Source organism: Bombus terrestris, chromosome 2, assembly GCF_910591885.1.
Source record: "Bombus terrestris chromosome 2, iyBomTerr1.2, whole genome shotgun sequence".
Taxonomy (NCBI): domain Eukaryota; kingdom Metazoa; phylum Arthropoda; class Insecta; order Hymenoptera; family Apidae; genus Bombus; species Bombus terrestris.
In genome coordinates, this window is record NC_063270.1 from 1662673 (window position 1) to 1681726 (window position 19054).

At 39.1% G+C, this 19054-nt stretch overlaps 1 protein-coding gene across 4 annotated transcripts in view; it reads left to right on the plus strand.

The window, feature by feature from the left end:
- The window catches only part of LOC105666842 (lachesin), a 224584-nt gene that overhangs the window by 4490 nt on the left and 201040 nt on the right, over positions 1–19054 (plus strand). The window contains exon 1 of one of the 4 annotated variants that reach the window (XM_048414185.1): positions 7751–7801. The exons of the other annotated variants lie outside the window; for them this stretch is intronic. The gene's annotated coding sequence lies outside the window, so the exon portion shown is untranslated. Of the gene's footprint in view, positions 1–7750; positions 7802–19054 lie in introns of those variants that run through there. 4 annotated transcript variants of the gene reach the window in all.

Sequence of the window (19054 nt, forward strand, 5' to 3'; positions counted from 1 at the left end):
GAAAATTAATTTTCCAACGATCTGATCGCGATTTCGTTCACGCGCGCGATATTTGGCAACGTGCCTGCAATGTAATGCTCATTATCAATCGTATCGCCGCGATCTGCACCCTTTGCGTTACCCCTCCGTTCTCGCGTCGTTTTCCACCGTTTTGTGGTATGACGTAACAACCGTCGTGCGAAAGGAAGAACCACAAGCCTGAGAAAGAACGAGAGAAAAGGAAGGGGCTAGTCAAAGAGGAGAATCGTTTAGCACGCGATCTTCTCGTAATTCTGCACGCTAGTTCCGCGCTACGCTTTGTCTTCGTCTCCATCTGACGCGTTACACGTGTTACACATTGTTTCCACTCTCCTTTTCGGCCGCTACTGTTATTATCATACCATGGCATAGCAACCTAATTGATCAGTCGATCGTTAGTTCACGACAACGAGAAAAAATTGTTGAATATTTCAACTAAATTCCAAAAATATTTCGAGACATTAGAGTAGGATAAATGTACGGAGTAATATTTCGGAATATCTCGCTGCTTTCTAAATTGTTAGCGTATTTCTTGGGTATAATTAATTAAATATTCAAAGAAAAAACTTCTTTATTATTCTATTAGAGTTTCTTCTTCGTTTATTTTATCTCATAAGGTAGTTGTCAATGAAATTTCGTGTAAAATTACTCCGATCAGACATCGGTTCGTTTCTCTGTCTGTAAGTTTCGCTTTTCCCTTTTAAGACCAATTCAAATTTTTCTCGAGGAATACAGCGTAATAAGCGCATTTAAGCGCGAGAACCAGGCAATTTCTTGCTGTTCCAAGAAATACCTCCAACGAGTGAGAAGCTTAAAAGCCGTGCCTTTCTTACAATGCAGATACTCGTTAAAAGAATTTTCAGACTTTAAAGCTGGAAACTTAGTAAAACGCAGAAGTCCATGATGGAGGTGAAAACAACGACAGATATCTCGGTGAGGCTGGATGTATCTCGAGATATAGCGGGTGTTTCGAGGAAACTAGAACGAGAATGGTTTTTATTCAACGGTGATTTTATGATAAAATGTACGGATTATTCATGCAAAGTTCTTCGTTGCGCTTTGTTACGTAAATTAAAGTTATATCTGTGGCACGAAAGGAAATTCGAGTTATAGAGAGGAGTAGGAATATACCAGTTAAACAAAATAAATTTTCTTTCACTAGCTTCCGTGCTACTCTCGTTTCGTATAAAAATCTTTGAAATTTTGTTTTAAAATTCCCCCCATCATATACATAGTTATTCCACAAAATTTTGCAATGTTGAAATAACTCGTATGGAACGCACAGTGCAAACTACACAAGATTGCGAAGACTGATGATTTTGCGGACACTGAATTTTATTTTATTCCTTTCTATATTTGAAGTATCGATATTTCCTCGTTCATATAATAACAAAAATTAAAACGTATTTGGGAAGTCGTGAGTACGATTCTTTTGCAAATATCGGGTCTTAAAATAGCCGACGAATAACTAGATTCGACGAAACAAAGTACGAAATTGATCGTTATACTGTTTGTTAGGAAATCAACCGCGATATTTGCAAACTCAATTACACGGATGCTATTCTAACGGGACAATTTTGAACGCGATGTCACGCACAAATGTGTGAACAGATGCATATGCATGTTCCAGAATAGAATCCTTTCGTGTCGCCTTCCTCGTGTTTCGCTGACGATCTATTTCCCGAATTGTTTAACAGTCCTGAAAACTGTTTGTACATAAGAAATTCGTAACAGGGGTATCGAGGACATTAGTGAATTTAATTGCGTTACAAAATTAATCTCCGAAATATAATCAGCCAGTAATGCAATTTGAAACCAAACGCAAATAAATACCCGAAACAAACGCAAGCGGTATCGATTAAATTTATTACCTACGTGTTGACCTATAGCTGTCCATCGCGATTGTTAATACTCGAGTTGCAGCTAATTAATACAATAAAATTCTTCGGCGATTTTTGTACATACATATATACACATAAAAGATATGCAATTAATAATTTATTTCTCCGAGTTTGCGCGTCGCAAGCGGTTTAATATTTGAAAACAGTTTGTATTATATATACAGATATACATGTATACAGATTAACTGTTATTAAATATTCGCTTTGGCATTCTCATCAGGTTTTGAAAACGATTCGATTCAAAAGTTAATAAAGCTAGAAAGTGGAAATTAATTTAGGTATGTTTATAATTACGATAAATATTTTTCCACATAAAACATCTTTCTATTTACATAATCCTTCAAATTTGGAATTAAGAAATCAACCTGATTACACGTCTCAAAAATTGTCAAGTTTAGAAAAACAGGTAGGAATATAAATAACGGGATAGATTCCTCCAACACGAGCAGAAAGTGTTTCCCCTCGTAACATCCCTAAGTCCTAGATCGAGTAGGGGCGTTTTCCACTAGTTGAGTAGGATCGAAATTCAGTAGCGTTGTTCGCCTACGAATTTCTGCCCGGCTTCGTACTCGTCATGGAAATTCTATACCTATGTCAAAGACCACAGCCAACTAGAATCGAGGAAAAACTGTGCTGAAACTTTTGAGAGCGCCCAACGCGTTTTCTGCATCAAAATTCATAATTCTGTCAAAGGGATCAGAGGAAAAGTGCATACAACTTCTGTTTTTGGAAACTGATCTTCCAGAGAATTGACCTTCCATCAAACTTCAATATCCGGTTCATCGATGCAATAACGTCGATTGTCTCGTCAAATAAATTTATCATGGTTAAACTGCACTGACTTGCAACTTCTGTTAAATCTGTGTATATTTCACCAACGTGTTGAAAAATATCTATAAACGCACTTTGATGCTTTTTTTATAGTCGAAAGATATATGTCTCAGGGGATAGGTATACGGGGATCAGACAAAGCGCATTTTTTTCTATTTTTGAAATTAGAACTAGATTTAAGAATAAAGGGGAACAATGCAGCTCCGTATTGACAAATACGTAGCAAGAATTTCTGGCAGTCAATTATAAAACAGACAACATTTGTACACGGTTACTCGTATTCGGATCGTAAGAGGATTTCATTGCAGAAAGTTGCGTATTCAAGGCTGCCGAGCGTTTACCGTGCGGAAAATTTCACGAATCGAAATAGAACAGCTCCGAATATGAGAGAAAAAGTTAGATGTCCGATATTTCTGGCCGCATTAATTTTGATCGCCGAAGTGTTCGCTACAACCTATCGCGCCATTAGCACGGTTTCCTTCCTATCTATAGAAAGTTTCGTCTCTTAACGCGAGCAATGGGATAAGTCTAATTAGAAGTGCCACGAAAGTTTTCACAGAAAATTCACGAGAACGAAGAAGGGACGATGGGATGGTAAGGGGGTGAGTGAAAGACTAGAAGGTGCTTGGTTGGGAAGGAACGAAACGCGAAGCAATTATTGTTCTTCCGGCCGCGAATTTAATTGAACCGAGGTGTATGAACTCGGCAACAAGAATCCGTATCTGTCTCGAATACTTCCATCGTCGGATTTCTTAATTTTAACGGAGAGTGTATACGCATCCTTTTCCATTTTCACTTGATCCACCACGTACCGTGAAAATTTTTGATCCGAGGTCCAAGTCTGGTCGGTTATCGAGCCGAAACCGCTCTGTATTTTCACGATGTTACGCTTTCTGAAAGTTTCATTATTAAGACGTTGTTTCAGCATATCTGAAATAGTTGGATGTATCGCGCAGGTTATCGAAACATAGAAGTTTGAGCAGCCTCCTTTCTAGAATAATGACTTTTCGCGGAGAAACTTTGCAGCTCACCGTGTTTGCGTTATATGTATGTATTCAATTATACCAGAGGCAGAGTTATCCTTTCGCTTATTTTCCTTCGCCATTTGGGTTATACAACGACCGCGTTCCCGACATTTCTCCTACAGAAGTATCAACTTATATCGGTATCTAATCGAATTTCGATGTTGCGCAGCAAATATAGGGCTAGGGTCGGGCTTACTTAACTCCTCGGTGAACCAAGGCCGACCATGATCACACGCTACTAAGCGTCCACTATATGCTAAGAGGGACCATAAGCAGTGCTCGTAAACCGTCCACAATGAGCATACAAAGAGTGTCTATAACAGGTCGTCATAAAATTCCCTGTGTGTTAAGGGTGACTATCCACCACGGAATATCTGCCGCGCATCAATGACGAGAATAAAGATCAGTTGTAAATTCTAATATACATCGCTCAGAAAATATCGCGAGATATTATAAATAACAGTTTTACAGTAACGTGAATTTAAATCTCCGTGTGTAGCGAGATTACCGTGGAAGATTAGATAATTTTATAGCATGCTCAACGGGACTTATCAGATCGTTCTATACATAACACGATTCTTACGAGAGTAGATTTTATCCTGCTAAAAATGTCGCATTATTTATGAAATGATTTAATACACGCAGAAAGAAGAGAATGAAAGAAAAGAATGTCTTTCCTTTTGAAATATTTAGAATTTTCAAGTATTAACATATCGATGACATTTAGGAGACTGAAGAAATATTTCGTGATCCTTTGAGAATGGAAATTTCCATCTAAATTGTTTGAAATATAGGAGGAAGTATCTTATAAAAAGCTTATTGATATTCCCGTCAATGATATACCGTGTCATATTATGTACACGCGTGCGCGAGTCATTCATCAGGGCTCGTGATAAATGGGTACTTAATCTACCGTGATAAACGGCGACAAAAAAAATTGGATGCGTTCGATCGCATATCGGAATTTAAACTACGCAGTATGGCTCATTTAAATTTACGATGAGACAAATTTTCTTCTTTGTCGGTAATGGCGGCCATGTAACCTCTTCTCCATGGAAAATCGATACACCAGATGTATCGTAATGTTTTGAAAGTTGAACGTTAAAAGCCGGGATTAATTTTCAATTTGAAAAAAAGGACGCGTCTCGGTCAAAATGGTGATCAATCATCAGTGACAACGTGTCCTATCGGATTCTTTCAAATTTTCATTCCACGGCGTGTCCGTTACAGGATAACGCATCGCTGGTGAAACTATCAGGAACCTCTATCAACGGATTAAAACACGATCTTTTTTAATAAAATTCAAAAGATAGATATCTACAGTGGTATCGTGAAAGTCCATTTTATGTAATTTGCAAACGCAGAAAAATGTTTCAACGCATCTGTTTCATTGCACGTAATCCACCGGTGACCTATATTAATTATCAGAAATAAAATTATTGTGTCATAAAGAAACATCACACCATCTCTGAAAACGTGGAGAAGTTGAATTGTATATATCGTAAAAGAAGAAAACATTTTTACGACTCAAGTTTATTCCTGAGCACAAAGATACTCGCAGATTTCTGAAATCATAATTTGTCTATAATATCGTCAAAGTAAAATAAAAATGATAATCGATTTAGAGAACGCATCCCAAGCGATCAAATTCAGTTTGCAAAGAGGATGGACACGTGGATTTCACCACCGAGAGTGAACGAGGAAGAAGACGAGGCTGGAGCCGGAAATACGATATAAAGGGGTCGCACGCGTTAATGTATATTTATGTATTAAACAGACATTATTTATACGTCCGATGAATATGCATTGTTTGGTGGCAGTAGCGATGTGTCGAGTGCAGACCCGTCGCTATCACTGCCTCATCAATCACACACAGTTCTGGTGGTAGCCCGCCCCTGCGTTCTGCGAGCCGTGCTACAAAGCTCGGTGCTGCCGAGGGCACGGTCTCGTTCCTCTCTCAGAACGGTAAACGTCACTCCTCTCATGGTAGCCATGTGCGAACATTCGACACCAATTCGCGCTAATTTACGTAATTTTTTCCCCTCTATGTGACATCTCGTTATATGGTCGAGCGACGAGCCTCGCTTTGGTTACCCCGTTCTATGTTCGGTCTGCAAATTCGGATGGGTTGTCGATTTACAGAAAGAGGCGGCTTGCGCGTTACACACCTATGAACACACATATGCACGGTCGCATAAATTCATCTATGCGAATGCGTGACTAGTCGATATAGTATCGAGATATGATAGCAAGAGAGATAGAGATAGAGAGATAGATAGATAGGTAGATAGATAGATAGATAGATAGATAGATAGAGATAGAGATAGAGAGAGAGAGAGAGATAAAGAGGGAGGAATCAAACCACCGTGAAGTTTCGCCAAATGGTCATCCGTGGCCACCGTGGCGACGATATTCAGAACGTTAATCGGACGAATCAATCGGATCTCGTCGGCCACAAAACTGATCCGCGGACATTCGAGGACTGCACGCGCGGAATGTGTGCTGCAGTTACGCTGAAATTTTTCAGCCGTGGAATGGACGTTTGATATGTTGTTTTGCCCATGGATTTTGGTCAGGGAATTGCGCTTCGGCGACGAGCATTGCCGTCCCTTCCCTCCGGCTCTTCCTCTCTCTTCGCCCCCTCTCCCAGCCAGAGGACGCGCATGGTATATCCTGTTAAATATGGATCGTCGTATAATTGTCGCTGCTATTAGCCGCGACCAGATGCATCGGTCGTGTGTTGGAATTGCTGCGCAGATAGATTAACAAGAGTTTGCGGCCGATGGCGAAGTTGAACGGTGCGGCGCACCGGTAGCGTTCAATTTTCGGATTCGGATGTGCTAGGATCGAAAAGTTTCCGTTTTTAATCGTTTTTGGTTAAAGTGTTTAGGAATTTGACGTAGTCTTTTTTACTGAAACTAGAATTCATGATATCTTTGTTGTATTCAACGGCACGAGAAAACGTATAAGAAAGGAAGTAAATATCAATCGAAATTTAATTATCACAAACCTTTACAGTAAACTCTGTTCGGATAAACAGAAGTTTATAACATGCATTTCTATTTTGGCTGTATAAATATCGTGCCGTTGTTACGGCAAAATATTGCCGGGTTCTTGAAATAGCCTTAAGACTTGTCACCTTTGCTGGAACTTCTACGCTTTCGGAAACTGCGACAGCTCTTTGCAAAGATCTCTGTAGTTCGCTAATTAACTTGTCATCCTACAAATTTGTACCTATTTTAATCGTATTGATAAACTCGCGAAATTGTATAATAAAATTGTATTTGTCAGCTTATACCTTATATAGACAGGTTTTAAAGATAAATACATTGTTTTAATTATCGTAGAAATCAAAATAGTTACCGAGCAATTGCACATAAAACTCTATCACTGTATATATTTAGTTTGGACCTACTTCCTCGTGGTATCTTTGTTGTCTTCAAGTTTCCTGAAGTTTTCATACCATTCGTCCAGGCGAGTTTACTCAGGACGCCATAAGGTGCATTTTATTACCCAGCTTCAATCTTACTTGTCTTGCTACAACGCCAATTTAAACGGAGTATCACTTAATTGCAAAGTAACATTTCAAACGGTAGTGTTCCTTCGTGTCAGGGATTATACACTATGTCGCATATGAGTGGAAAATTGTGTATGTATACATATAATAATATTTGCATACTTTGACGCTTTTCAAGAAACGTTGTTCTCTCGATTCTTCCTTGTGTGAACGTACAATTTGCAATATTTAATTATAACGCGATAGACTTATGCGAATGTACTTTAAACACGAAATGTATATTTAACATTTATTCGTCATAATCGTTTCGTGATGTACATAATTTTTTCGAATACTTTAACTGTATTTCCAAAAAGCAGGAATCGATGGTTCCGTTCATTTTCGGTAATAATTTTCTATTTTCTGGTTTTAACAGAGATATTTCCTATCATCTGGACCAATTAGCCAGTTAACCGTTACGATCTCTTTGAAAACTTTGAAAAATGTGTATCTAGAATGTATTGCCAAAAGTAAGTATTAGTAATATTAGTAGTAAGTATAAGTAGTATGTATTGCGTGACTGTTATAATATAGAATTAAGTTGTAATGTAATATCTTTTTTTATTTCTTTATTTTATTACTAACAGGGTTCGTCATATCATAAAATATAGCTGTTTCTTTATGACAAGTATAGTCGTCGAAACAGCTAACTGACTAAATATATTCTAATATATTCTAGCGTGTAGCGTAGCTTATGATGCGTTATTTGATCCAATAAATCAATTACGAACGATAAAGTTCGGTTTCTAGTTGCACGTATCGGTAACGATCATCGGGTGTCCTTCTTCGTTTACACTTCTCGCGCTCGTGCAACAGAATAAATAATTCGTATAATCGAATGTGCATTTTAAAGGCTACTATCGTTACGCCAACGTAGTAAAGCTTTTTTTGCTTTTTTTTTTTTTATTTGTGTACCATCGATTACAAGTCAAACAGTGACGAGTGATATAAATCAGTACCATACTACATTAATAGGAACGAACAGTACCGAAAAAGTTACATTTATCGAAGATTTCAACAAAGCAATTGGGTTAGATCTCGGAATTGAATCGGATGTTCGTCGTGACCGTAACTATCAAGCGGTCGATATTAAATATAGGGGAAGACCGGTAAATTAGCCCGCATATTTCTAGAAAAATTCACGTGGTTGCGGCAAACTTGGATCACCGTTTGAAAATTCACAGAGGCGTGCGCTTGAATTTTATTTGGTTTATTGTTTTTCGATACGGTTCGCCTTGCTGTATGTGCCGGTAATTTTACGCACTGTTTCGCGCAGATTCGAAATTGAGGCATATATAATTCGAACTGGAAAGAACGGAGAAAGGAATGAAAGAGAGAAGGATAGAGGAAACGGAGCTTCCCCGTTGACGGTACGCGCGTACATATAGTAAAAGGAACTCTCAATTTTCGCGCACTCGTTCTCCCCGCCAAATTAGATTCGCTCGTACGACTTTTATCGTCCGTTCTACTAGTAACCATCGCCTAATACTCCTCTTGTAGTTCACACTCGAACGGTACGCTCGGAAACGACGAACCATTTTCTCCTTCACCGTAATAATAGTCTGAATTCCTTCGGAATCTCTTCCTAAATTTCTGTAGAATTTTCTTCCAATGAAAATTTGATGCTTACACGGCCGGTCCCAAGGTGTCCCTAAATCTTGTTGCGTCATCGACTGTGCTATCCTACATATTTCCGTGTAATACTCTAACGCTCGCGATCTCCAGTTTGGTCGAGTTTTAGAAATAACGTTACTTCGATAATTGGAAGGATGGGGAATAGCGAGAAACTGATAATACAATTTTAATGGTCGGTGAGACTACGCAGGGATCATTAACGGCGAGATTTTTATTTTATGATAAATGCGTCTCTTAGGCGAATCTGTCGAAAAGCAGTTCGATTCGATGAAAAAATACCGAGTAAAATAGCGAGCAAGAATGAGAGAAAAAAGAGAGCACGATACTATAATACGGCAAATTGTAAAATTGCTTGATATACAGATACCGTTACAGAAATGTGTCCAATGAATAAACGAAATTTCACCAGTTGGTTACCTTGTGGCCCGTTTGCCAAACGAACTTTCAGGATCGTCCGCTACCAATCACTCACTGTCCGCTACAACTCAACCAGCCGCATCGCGTATTTCTATCAGTTATCTACAATTGATTCGATAGCTCTTTGCCATTTGTTTCCGATGTATCAGTCATTCGTTTGTTTTACGTAGGTGTCTTTGATAGTAGTTATTTACGTTTCTTCGGTCGTTAGATTGCATTTCAAACGATTTCTCCTTTTCTTCCTTTTTAAACGTTTCTCTGATATAGTAACAAGAATAAGATTCACGATGTATTATATATTCAATTATTTAGGAGAAGTTTTCCTTTCGTCAAGAATTCATTAATAGGAATAGGACGCAAATGTGTAATTTTTCCTTTCCTTCATTATTATTATCGCATAATTTATTACTATTTTGAACATTCGACGCGCTCGTTATAAATGATACCGGAGTACTTATTCAATAGAAATAACCGGGTTTCGTTATAAAGAGACATAGATGGGTGCAAAAATGCAGTTTGACGAAACGAAATAATATTTCATTTATAATATCTCGAATATATTCGGTGGCGTGGAGATCAATGCGGTCTGTGTATTGTAGCGAGTGAGTATCGAGCGAAATTGAATCTCTGATATTTACACTGAAATCGATTTTCAAGGAGCTTTAAAAAATGAGAGGGAATCCATTTCGTTGGAACGCTTAATAACGTACGTCACCATGAAATGTCACAATATAGGCAGCCGTAATGAATGGACAAGAGTTTCATTCGAGCCGTTGCTGTTCTCTCTGTACAACGGACAGCGAACGAAGAGTGGATCGGTCGGCACTCATCATTCACTGTCTGCTACGAGTCAAGCATACCGCATATCAGTTCTCGAATACCTTTCGGTCTTCCCTTGGACGTTGCTACAAATCTACCCTCGCGCCACGCACTTTGCCATATAAAGCGATTCAATTTCAATTTGTATGCTCGGACGTTTTTGACTTGCCGCTAAAACAAGCTCGATTCTTGCCCATTTTTCTTTCAACCGTGTTTCTTTTTTTGAAAATCTGATCGATCGGGTTTGCACCATATCTGTCGCAGAGTTGAGACCATACTTTTTCCCTGTCGGTGTATTTTGGAACGTAGCGAAAATAGTTCGAATGATTGATTCTCTGATATCGATGTTTGATATAGGGATTTAATATTTTTATCAAAATCAAATAATAAAAAGAATTGATGAAAATAATCAGGAGAGTTAGCAGCTATATGAAATTAATTTATCGTTATTGCGTTATGTCGAGATATTTCAGTAGTATAAGATAGACTAATGTCAGACACGATCGGCAAGGCAACTGTATCATTTTAGTAATCTAGCAATGGTTCTGTCGCTTAATTGCTACGGGAAGTAGTTAACAATTAGGATCATGCCCGTTCCTAAAACACGAACGTGTTCCAGAAACAATTGGCTCGAGGGTACAAGGTATCAAAATTAGTAGCATACGCACGAGCGAAGATGAAAGCAGAAAAGGGAACGTCGGACGAGTTACCGGATCCACCATCCTTATCGAAACCATGATCAAGATGAACGGTCAGCATTTGCCCGTGTCAACATAAAACGAACTGGTCGGTGGAACAGTTTCGGTTACCAGTGCCTTCGGTTACCTTCAACTTCCTCGTCAGTGGCCTCTCTCGGACCCAACATGGTCGGAGAAAGAGAAAGAGAGAGAGAGAGAGAGAGAGAGAGCCTAATCGTAGAGAAAGTACTCGAGAATACGTTCTCTAGTTTCTCCCAGATCCGGTTATTGCCGAACTTTACCAGGCTGAACTCTGGTAGCAGTCAAATAAGTAGGAAGGGCAACGGGTCGAGTAGCCCGTATTTCCGATTCGAAATGGGAAGATCAGGATGCATCGTGACGCTGAAGCACGCCGCGCGAACCTTTTTTTGAATTCTGCGATGACAGAAACGAGAGTGCTCAATTATTCCAGGCCGGGTCTCTCGAACACCCTCGAAGTATAAAGATTAAACGCACAGTAACAACACGGGTACGGAGTCCAGTAACATCCAGGATCAGGTTGGCATTTATTGTTCGAGACAACAATGGAGCTATGCAGATGCCCTGCCGCTCGTAAAGCCTTGCGTTCAAACCATGCCTCAAATCTACCGAAGTGTTCGAATTTTTTTCCTTTCACGCTCGCCGTGCCATACGTCCTACTCTTCTATCCCCTTTATTGGCAGTTCGGATTGTTTGCGTTGTGCATCGCCTCGCTTGTAACTTTCATGAATTTCGCTCGTGAAACCGGAAGGACAGTTTCTGAAACAGTACGGGGGATCGATATAGGATTCTGTATCTCTTTAGAGTTCTTTCCAATGAAATTTCCTCTGTTTTTCATACCTTTAACGTTGGGAATCGGTGGTGCAGGTCCTTTGTTCCTGTTAGAAGGTGGAAAGCAGAAAAATACAGAGATTCATCGTTATAGTTTGGTGACTTGCAACAACTTGACGGGTTCGTGTCCACGTTAAAAGAATAGGGCAAAGAATTGATCGATTATTTCTCGCGCTGGTAATTTCTTTGATATTCGGAAAAACACTTATCTCGCGCTTTCCACGTCGATGATTGCCATTAGGAGAAGACGGTTTTCCGTTAGCTTCCTTACTTCCATGAACTTCTTCAGATCTGCTAATAGCACCATAAGAATATTGATAAGATATTTTGTCTAGAATAGTTTAGAACAATTTGGAGCGTTTTATAACAAAAGGATATCGTCATCCTTTATTGATTTATCATTGCGCGTTAATCGTTACGTAGCAGTATTTCCTATCGTGATAAATTTTTCATTATGAAATTATTATCGAGATTATTGCAACGATCTTTGAATATAGATATTTATCAATCTACATGTTTCTGATTTATATGGACATATATGCCGTTGTATGTTTTATCAGAGAGTTTACGGAATCCTTTTTATTTGTCCAGGATCAAGGGATAACTACCTCATTCTTGGCAAGTCGGCGCGTTACCTTATGAAATTTTCATGTTTCGTGCGACCTTCGTCGACAACGGATCTACACGTTTCGGTTATGCATTTTCATCGGATTCGTAAGGCAAATGTTTATACGGGAATCGTAGGAATGTGTTTAATCATCACTATTTAGGAAATGTAAATATTTGAGATGGGCCGAAAAATTAAATTGCTGTGAATACCCACGTGTAAATGTAAAATACAATGCGTAGAATTCTTTACGTGCCGCTCTTTGAAACGGAACTAAAGCTATCTTTGGATCCTATATTACTAGCTACTACTTGCATAATTTTAAATAACATCATTTTTTTTCTGTAAACATTTAGTTGCAAAATTGCTATTACTCGTACGATAATCTGTTCTTTTGAATTTAATTTAGAGACCGACGAGGTATGAGTTTGTAGAAACAATTGTATGCGATTCTTTCTTCGTTGGAGAATAGAATACAGATATATAAGTTGTACTCCGGCTTATATAAGATTAGAAGTAAACTTATATGGCGCTCTAGACTCTGTAAGTAACATAAGCGTCGCGTGGTTAGATAGATATTTACGTAATATTCAGTGGAAATAGAAAGCAAGTAAAAGAAAGGTGCTCGACCAATATATACAATAGAATTTTGGTGTACTTTCATTTATCTGTAGAGTAAAATAATTAATAAATATCACGTATAAATAAAATATTTTTAAACATTATCAGAAATAAAGACACATTATCAGAATTATCTCAGTGTTAAGTCTATTCAGATTATTTTCGTTTTTCTCTATAGTATCTCTTAATATCAAACAAATTATCATCCAAATTTCACATAAGAAAATAGAGAAACTGTTTCTGCATAGACCAAACCATTCCCAATGTTCCACTGGATACACCACGATTTAATTTTCATGAATCATCCGTTAGAGATAGAGCTAGGCGCTTAATCAACCTTAATTTTCACGGTGGAAACATAGCGAAGATTGGTGTCCTGTGCTAAAGCTCGGATACGAGACCTTCGAACTACTTTCCGTCGGGAGCTCACCTTGAACGAGCACGTAGCAACGGATAGTGACTGGCTGGAACGATGGAAAGATTTGATATATCGGCAGAATTCCGTATACCGTCCCAGGGAAAATCAAAACGGTGCGACAAATCCCCCAGCAAAGCAAAAGAAAGAGGATATTCCATGCCATAAACCTAACACTTCATTTTTCCCTCGTTCTCCTTCACCACTTTACGTCCTTTAAATCCTCCGCCTTCTATTCCTTGTCTCCTTTTGCTCGGCAACACGGTTTCTCTCTCTGTGTTTCTGCTTTCCAAACGTCTTCTCTGCTTTCCCAGCTCGGCCCTCCGTGCGACTCCGTATTACTTGAGCTATGTAAATGAATTTCGTTTAATTATCTGGGAGGGTGGCGTGAGAAAGGGTAAGAAACGAGGAGTGAGGTTCCCCCAGGGCCGGTAGAGACGAGGGAAGGGAGCGCGACATCGCTTCCGTTACAGTTAAAGACTCCCCTGAATTCGCTCACGACTTTTCCAGCTTTACAATTTCTCCAGCCTTGTCCTCCTTTTGCTTATTCAACCCGTTTCATCCTACGTTGTTTCCTCTGTCCTTCATACCTGGATACGAATACATACGTGTACTACGTTTCGTTGGACGATCGTAAACGTTTAACTTTTAATCGTCGAACAACGGTTTCTAGATGATTCAACGTTGATTCATTTACGCTTATGTTCCTCGATGCGACGAAGAGGAAGGGAACCGAGGCAAATCCAGCGTGTTGACTTCACCTTTAATTACTGTCAATTACTGATGTCGTGTAATCTGCCAGGAAATTTTCCCGTTTATTATTGTGTCATTCAGCCAGAATCGCGAGCTAAATTCGCGCGGTGAAAACACCGGAAAATTTGTTTCAATTGATGTTTCGACGTCTCCTGTTACAATTTCATTTTCTGCAGCATTGGCCGTTAGGCATTAGGTGCATCGGATGGAAATAAAATGTTATTTGCTTGTCGCAGGTGATGCTGGGTTTAGTTAACGTTAATCGTTTAATTTTAATCTGTTGAAATTAAGTTTAACGAATGGATATTCTTTGAAGATACGTGTCTATGAAGCTTGTTATTTCTTACACCATATTTATGGGATATTTCGTTGAAACATTGGTGTTTTAGAATTTCTTATCAGTGACACGAGTAAGGAATTACAATTGTTTTAGACGGTAGTATCGATTCTACATTGAACACTGTCGATATTACGAATGATTGTGATTGATTCGTATCATGACAAATTCTACTAGATTCAACGCGGTTCGATCTCATTACGGTTGAAAAATTCCTAAAGTTTTAATATCTTTAAATGGGTTAAGAGAGAGAAAGAGATGGCGAGAGAGAGACAGAGAGAGAAGAGAACCATTGGAGTATTGTGGAAATCGAATAACCTTCAATTTATTGACACGGAATAAGAAGGTTCGCTGGGTGGAAGTTAGTTTAGAACTATGTGGATATTAAATCTCGGCCGGCAACGAACGATCTTTACTTTTTCGTTTCTCTCTTCTTCGTTTCTCTCCGCACATTCCAGGTCCCTCATCTAATCGACCTCGTACCGGTTGCTCCTGTACTACCGATGTTGGTTAAGATTAGTTGAAGTTGGATGAACTTCCACCGGGTTCAAAACTATGCATAAGCGGTTATACCAGCGCCAGATCTTGCACGTTCTACGATATATAATGCAAACCTTAAATTCCAAGCATTATTCCAATTCTCCTTTTAATGAATCCTCTTGAAGTAAATTTTTTTTTTAATTACTCGTACATCTTTAAATACTTCTTTATTTAATGTCACCCGATATCCGGTAGCTGACGAAAATATTTGAACACCTACATTTTTCTTCGCCTGGTGCTCTTAAATTCTCAGACATCCTTTTAACAGTCTATATATATATATCTCTATAACTGACGAAATCTCCGCAAGCTAACTAGAAAGAGACTCGTTCGTTCTTCCCTTAATAACAGCATGCTTGTATGCAGTTTTTCCTCTGATCTATGGTTTGGAGCTGCGACAAAGTTTCGCGATATTACGCATGCATTAATTAAACGACCAAGTATATCACTTCTAATCCTGGTTGCAAGAGCCGTCGTCCAGCGAGCGGACCACGCGGCGCGGTGCGGTAAGTAGCGCGTGCAACTGCACGCTCCACGTATTTTTATTAAAAAATATTTGCGAGGATTAGCAGTGGCCGCGTTTTCATTACTTGTGGCCGGCAGAAAGAGTCAAAGGGAAACGCTCGAAAAGCGAGAATTCATAGCGGGGCGCGGATCAGAGGGATGCACGCGTTCACGTATTTAAGCGCGACTATGTCCATCGTTAGTGGTCTACGTCGGTTTTTCATACCAGTCTTCTCCATCTAGCCCCGGCAATACAACATACGTGAAATACCTCGGGATTTTTCCTCTCGTCTCGGAACACTTTTCAATGGTAGTTAGCGTGTCTGTCGTGCACCGTTCTCTAACGTCCTCCTTCTATAGATTCGCGTGCATCCCTCCAGAAATGTCAGGAAATCTTTCCCCGCCGTGCTGTTATTTTGGGTTTATTTCAACCCTCTCTATACTACAAATTAACGAGCTTGCAATTTTTTGCAGATTTCGTTATCGTTCAAGATTGTTAGGAAAGGATAATACGATCGGTAATTATTGTTACGTAAATTCGTCCTTTTTTTGTATCTATTACGATATATGTGTAATACGTATAAAAACAGAACGAATTTCTGTCATAATATCTATTATGATTAATTATTTTAAATGATTATCTGTCTAATCATTTTTACGCTTAAAATGTATATCGCACTATATTCTGTTTTTAGAATTGGACTCCAATTGTTTTAAGATGTGTTTCATGTATGTTATAGCTTTTTGTAAGTGGGAAATGTACATCGTGCGAGGTATTATCTCAAGCGTAGCATACAAACTTGAAGTATGAGTATACTACAGAGGCGAAGGTATTAGAGTGTAAACTTGTTTAGTTGATAGCAGTTGTACAAAGGTATTGTTTAAGTAAAGAACTTACATTGTGTTATCATCTTTCCCCCCCCCCCCCCTGATTAATCGACTGCAATTCTAGCTGTATTGTTTAGTATCATACAATAGAGGTAATTGATCGTGGGCAAATTTGTACTTGTTGAGAATTGTGGATCTTAATCGCCGAAATAAATGTATAGGAACACTTAGATTACGCTTAGAATTGATATCAAAATAGTCTCTGATGTATTTAATATGTGATTTACAAGATATTCGTCGATATACATTTGCACGCGTCTCAGCACTCTCTTTGTCTCACCATCTTCTATACCATACTACCAACGGAACAATTGCATTCATCTGTTTTACGAGACTCTGTGCACGCATATATTCCCACACACTCATACTCATATATGTGTGTCACCACTACGCGGCTAATTTAGTGTAGCACATAAAATTACACATATTTCAATAGTACTTGTACACGGTTAAACCCTTATTTGGTATTACACTGGTAGAAGAATTAAAGCGAGTGCAGTGGAATAAGCTTAACTAGAATTAAAAAAGGATTAAGTTCTACGAATTCGAAGTAAGTTAAAGTTCTTCATAAATTATTTTATAACTTTTTATAACTGCAATATTTTATTATATTTCATGCCGGTTGTTACTCGAAATGCGATTTTACTTACTTATCCTCTGTTGAAAAGTTTAATTCGCGCAGTTCGAACATTTTTATCCGATGTAATTTTCTGAAGCAAGTTCAATTTTTTTCTCGTACCGAAGACTCAGCATATTTGGCTTTGGGGAGATACATATCCATGGTAACGCAGAATTTAGAGACGCAACGAGAGGAACGCTTCGTAGGTGAATTTCTGACACGGTTCGCAATCATCGTTTTACAGATCCATCGACTTAAGAACTCACATAGCTTACACGTTTTTCACGCACCTATTTCACCGCGTATTTTCAAATTCCCTCAAAATACCTTTTTGCAGATAGCTGGCTTTAAGCAATTCCAACCATGTCAAAATTTATTCTCTCTGCCGATCTTATTCGCCGTTCGGTCTAACAGAGTTCAAGCGGCGCTAATTCACTTGTAGTACAATCTCACGCGGACGATCACTTTATTACGTTTATTACATAAACACACGTATCGAATTTCCATTGACCGCGTTCTGCAATCTACCTTCACGTACGCCGCGTTCAATGAAGTTAGAAAATAGATGCTAGTCATCAGTTTCAATGGATTAAAAGGATTCGTATGGATGCTACGTTGCTTAATTTTAAATAAAAACATTTCTACATTCATACATATCTGAAAAGAAACATACTCCCACATACACGGGAACAACGATTTTCCATACGTAAATACTTTCGATTTGGCTGTACGTTCTCTCTCCCTCGCAATCAGCTCGATATCGTGTCTCTATCCTCGTCCTGTCATTCTTTGTCCGTTCCTCTCACACTTGCGTCCTAACACGTATGCACAGGTCCACAGCTCTCATTCTCATTCTCTCACTCGGTTTCCGTCTGACGCACGTACACACGCGCACGTTATAAAATGCTCGTTATAGTTCGCCACGGTGCTCGCGGCGCACGGGGTGAGGAATTTAATTTAGAACTTGATTTATATTTTAGCGGGCCATAAAATGGGGAAATAATTTGTCCCCTGCACGCGTATGAGATGGGCTTCCTCCTCTCTGTGCTCTGCTATGCTGGGCCTCACCCTCTCATTCCCTAGCATATCCCATGCTCCAACCCCTTCCTGTTCAGTCCTCTCTATCTCTTTCTGTTCGTATTCTATTCCCTCCTTTTTATCTCTTGCTCTCTTCGTGTAACAGCGAAAGGTTGTGACTCGACATGCACATATATTACGCGAAGGTGGCAAACCTTCCTGGTGCTGCACACGAGAAACTTTTCTGTTTCCGCATCGAATTTCGCAACAAGCAGATTAGAGACATTTAAGACCGCTTTCACGGTTGTTAAACGTTTCGGAGCGATACCGGCTGTTATGCGGCATTATCGTGTCTTTGAAGATATCATAATCTTCTTGGGAAAAATCGATTCTGTTAATGTATGTATCAAGGTTACCAGCGTTATTGTTCTCGCGTATCGCTCGCTATCGCCAGAGGTTGCTGAATTTACCTCTGTATGAAAGTGATAGGTGAAGGTTCCCTCGACGAATCGATGCTTTGTACCTTTGTGACGTGGAAATTTTCACCAATTTTTTATTAGCTCTGTTAATCTGAGAAAATTTGTACGAAGTATTTGAAATATTTGCTATACTCTGATACTCTAATAGAGAATAGCAAAGAATATCATTATTCCTCCTGAGAAAGTTACTCTTCAATCGACGATATATACTTAAACTCATCGATTGCCCAATGCAATGATTCCTCTCGTGAATGCGATCTTCCTTAAAGCACTGAGTTCTTTCGCCTCTCGTGAATATCAAGCTTGAATTATCTCTAGCTTGGAGAAACTCAGAATTCTTAAAACTGGAAACTTGTTCGCCCGCCTCAGAAATAGTTGAATCACTGGCTACGTTACTCCGACGTCGTAATTAAACAGCATACGATTCTTGGCTCTCGTCGGACGAGGATAGAGATATAGAAAGAGGTACGGAAGGATGTGCACTGTGCAGCTATAAAGAGATAAAGAGAACTTTCGAAGAAGGAG